Source organism: Notamacropus eugenii, chromosome 2 (assembly GCF_028372415.1).
Source record: "Notamacropus eugenii isolate mMacEug1 chromosome 2, mMacEug1.pri_v2, whole genome shotgun sequence".
Classification (NCBI taxonomy): domain Eukaryota; kingdom Metazoa; phylum Chordata; class Mammalia; order Diprotodontia; family Macropodidae; genus Notamacropus; species Notamacropus eugenii.
In genome coordinates, this window is record NC_092873.1 from 322,157,264 (window position 1) to 322,161,645 (window position 4,382).

Sequence of the window (4,382 nt, forward strand, 5' to 3'; positions counted from 1 at the left end):
ATGAAGATAGGTCCAACAAGCCCTGAACCAGTCTCGTCGAACTAGAGACTGAATTCCTGAAGAACTGGTTCAGGAGGTTCTCTGGTCTCGCACAGACTATGCCCTAGCTGTCTTCATCCCGCGCATCCCTCAATTTCTAACACGTGCGGAACCGTGATGAGGCACATCCACTCTAGCTCTACTCCTCCAACAAAAACTTGGAATCTAAATTCTTTCTGCCGGGCCTCTGGCTTTATACCTTCCTAAACCTCCTTCTCCACTTCCCACATAACAGTGTGGTAAGGCTGCTTAAGCCCACTCTTACTGTGGGTGGCGTGTCCTTGCCGGAAGTAAGGAGAAAGAAAGGAAACCACCGATCTTTCTAGAAAAGACCTTAGCACGGTGAGCAAAGGTTAGGAACCTCCTTTATGCATGTCAGGTAAGGTAGGAGGATGAGAACCTAATTTTCTCAAACCTAAGATATTAGGTCTTCTAGAGAACCATTCTTGCTGAACGAAGATTGCCCATTGGGAATTTGAGAGTCCCCCGGGGCGTCTCTTTCACATTCCCAAGTCCTTGGATTCTTCTCCCTCTCTCCAGATAGAGTTTGATATCAGCCCTCGGAATCATGAACTCGTGAACCTTCCAGGCTCAAGAGTGTGAGCTAGAAAACAGTTCAATGGCTTGTGAGCAATGCGTTTGACGTCAGGAAAACGCGGAGAGATCTGTGGACGAGTATTAGCAGTAATAAGGCACGACTCCGCTGCTTCTCAGTTCTCTACTCCCCCAGTGGAGTACCCCCAGATAGGGAGTTGGCCATCGGGCTCCCTCCTCGAAGCTAGCTGGGGACAAAAAATCCAACTGATAAATTCAATTCAACCCATCCTGACCTTCTTTCCCATCTCCATCGTAAGCCCAAGCCCGGGGGTCTGAGATCCTGAGAGAGCCGAAGTGAGGTTTCAGGGAGAATAAGAGGACTGAGAAGGAAAGGCATGCCTGAGAGATCGGGAACCGGTTGCAGTTCCCAATGGCTTGAATTATATTCGAACCATTTTTGGATTAGGATAAGTGAAGCATATGGAGGAAACCAGAGGAACCCCCAAACACCTGTTTCGAGGGACGCTTTCTCTTCTCTCTCCCTATTCTTCCACATTCCGTTTCTCTGGTTGTGATGTCTCTGGTCATTCTCTTATTATTATTTAAACAAAAGACATTAGGTTTGAATCCCAGTTCATTTGCATCAGCAATCTCAGAAACCTAGAGCGAGAACTGAGGAGAAAAAGAAAGAGAGAAACCCGAGCTGCATCGGCAGTTGGTACATTCCTAGTGCCACATCTGGGGCAGGGCTGGAATTGAGCCTGCCACATCTGGGCAGAATGGGTCGCTCCTGCCACACTACTCCTATCCTCCCTGACCTTTGGGGTCCTGAGGCATGCTGCAGCGTGGCTTTGGCAGCGCACTCCATCAATCGCCTTTTAACTTGTCTTGGGCAAAGGGAGAACAAGGTATATACTGTATTTAGGTTCCTGCCCATATATGGTGATGTGTACCAGCGCCCCGCAGAATGGTTACACCATATAAGGCAACAGAGCCGAGCCTGGAGTGAGCTGGTGAGATATTATTGGCTAGCTGGTATCTCAGCAACCAGCTCTCACGAGTGGAAAAGAGCCAGACGTCCTCCCCCACCCACCTCGATCCCTGCCCCCCTCTCTCCTCTTCTTTACACCCCCTTCTTCCCCCCTTTTTTCTCCTTCCCCCTTTTTCTTCCCTCTCTCTTTCCAACACCTCCCTCCCCCGTCTTTTCACTTGCCTCGCTTTGCCCCCCTTTTCCACTCCTACCCAGCTTCCCACTCTTTCCCCACGCACTCCCCCTCCCCAAAGCGGGCAGAAAAAGGAGCAGCAAAGGAGCGGGAAGCCCCGGATGGGGGAGGGGACTTTGGGAATGGATGGAGGGGCGGAGTGGGGGGGAGCAATAGCTGCAGCCCAGTAACAGCTCCACATCGCGCGCGCACGCGCGTGCGCGCACACACATATACAGACAGGGATCTAGGAATGATTTTTCTCTCCGGTCTGTGAATCTCATAGAAGGTGGTTAGAACAATTAGCAGAGGAGAGGAGGAAACCAAATATGCGAAAAACTGAGAATGGACTAAGCCAGGGTTGGATTAATTTATTAGGTATAATCAAATTAACGTCGATCTGGTTGTCCCCTGCAGGGTGGATTTTCCATATTAGTATTATCCATGCTCCTTCTAAAACGTTCTTTTAAATTCCTGCCAGTTGTTGAGGAATCTAGAAGCAAAATTAGGAGCAGAGTAAACACTGAGATTTCCCTGGCTTCTCTGGGAAAGATCCTGGAGAATTCAGGTCACTGAAGAAGAAGTGATAGAGCCCAAGTAAGTTCGACATCCAACCTTGCACTCCCAGTCGCCCACCCTGAAGGGTAAGTGGTGGGGGGAGGGGAAGTTTTAGACTACTTTTAGAGCCCCAAGGGAGGGAGAACTTCGGTTCTCTTAAGGACCTTAGAACCTCACCTGGAAACAGGTTCAGTGAGTGAATGACATTAGACTTTATAGTATGACCCCATCTCATACTTGAATACACATGGGCGCAAGCACCCACCCACACATTTCGTGGAAGAGACCCCGTGTATTCCTATACATGGTCTGGTATTCTAGCGTTTGTTCTCTCCTCCGACCCATACCCCAAGGACAGAGAAGGACTATCACTCCCGAACTCCTTTGTACACCGCCAAGGAGGCCAAAGGGCGACCATTTGGAAGAGGTTGTGGGCGAGCTCTCCCCACCTGTCACCACGGGACAGGCTCAGCACCGTCCCCTACTGGGCAGATTCTCTGGGATGAGCAGTCCAGTTTGGGGAAGCGCTCAACCGCACAGTCTGAGGTCTGGAATGGACGAAGGATGGTCGGAGGGGTATGGTGACCCTGATCTGCGCCCGGGCAATCCCGCTCCTGCCCTCCGACCTTCTTTCTGAATGACTGACATTTCCCTAGAGAACACAGACCTAGCCGGGTGGGGTTCGGGAGCAAGGAACAGCCTGCGCTTTTCTGTGTATTTAGTTAGATAGTCTGCTTCGCGGCTGTTTCTAAGGAAGGAAGTGCTGTGTGCTGCAGAAACAGTCCCTGCTTGGTGCCAGCGCCGTATCTCTCTCCCCCTGACCTTGGCTGAGATTTGCTGCTTCCGTGTTTTCTCTGCTTGAAAACGAGATTTCCCTTAATGCACAGGGACACTGGTCAGCAGCTTCCCTCAGTACTCTGTAGCCTTTCGTAGGTCTTGGGTGGTTAGCACATGACATGTATCACATGTTTCCTGGAAACACATATAACATGCATATATCCGCAGCCATGTCACACATGCACAAGTACAACCAATCACCTGGTGCTCCTGAAGCGAATGTCGCACAGATAGAAACATTCTTTACGTCAAACACACGCAGATAGCTTGTTAATGTATATAAATGAAGGACCTCAAAGCTTTCTGTTGGTAAAGACCCCTAAAGAGGGTGATTGGCTGTATCAAAGGCAGACAGACCCCGCCTCTCCCATCCCCGACCCCCTTCTTGGCACTTCCAAGGACTCAGGGGCCCTTCTTTCTCCCCACCCCACCCCCCAGCCCTCCGTCCTCTTGACCACGTAATCAAACAATTTAAATCAATTCTAGGATTAGAATTTTTTTGACCTAGTCCCAATCCCAGTGATTTTATATATGTTTTCCAAACTGGAGGAGTCGCTAAGCAGAGTTGAGAACATAGTTGGAGGGGAGGGGGATGAGGAGGAGGGGAACTTGTTAGACGTAAAACACACAGACACACACACACAGACACACACACACACATGCAAAATAAATATGAATCAATAACCCCTCCCCCCCTTCTGTCTCCCATTCTGCCCGAAGTTGGAGAGTGGTCCCACCTCAGAGTCTGGGGGAGCAGCCGACAGCATAGGCTGCCCTCCGCTTGTTTTGGGGTCTAGAATCCTAATCCAGTAAAGAGGTTCCTCAGTCACATTCTTCGTTTCTACCCCAGTCTCGCCTGAATCACTCCGAAAAGTTTCTCTTCTTCCCAACCGGGTTCTGCCACCTCCCGCGCCGCCCCACATCCCCCGAACCTTCACCCCCTGTTCCCCCTGACCCACGTCCAGCCTGTCCTGACGCTTCCTCTTTTGGAGGTTTCCCAAGCCCGAGAGAATGGAAGCCCCGGGAGCATCCGAGTGGGGCCCTCGGGAGGGGCCCCTTTGGGGTTAGCTGGGTTTTGAATCGAGTCCGGGTTGGGAGGCTCCGGTCGCCGAGCCTCCCTGCACCTGCTAGAGTACGTGGCACGCCAAGGGCATTCACCCGATCATCCCCTGGAAGTTCCGGGCGCAAATCTTTCGGTATTTTAGGCTA

At 51.0% G+C, this 4,382-nt stretch overlaps 1 long non-coding RNA gene across 1 annotated transcript; it reads right to left on the reverse strand.

Annotated features, from left to right (window-relative positions):
• Window positions 1–2,072: 2,072 nt before the first annotated feature.
• On the reverse strand, window positions 2,073–4,079 carry LOC140527905 (uncharacterized). Its single transcript, XR_011974966.1, has 3 exons — window positions 3,911–4,079; window positions 3,159–3,308; window positions 2,073–2,271 (listed from the first exon to the last, which is right to left on the reverse strand). It is a non-coding gene; the product is annotated as an uncharacterized lncRNA (long non-coding RNA).
• Between the last annotated feature and the right edge of the window lie 303 nt (window positions 4,080–4,382).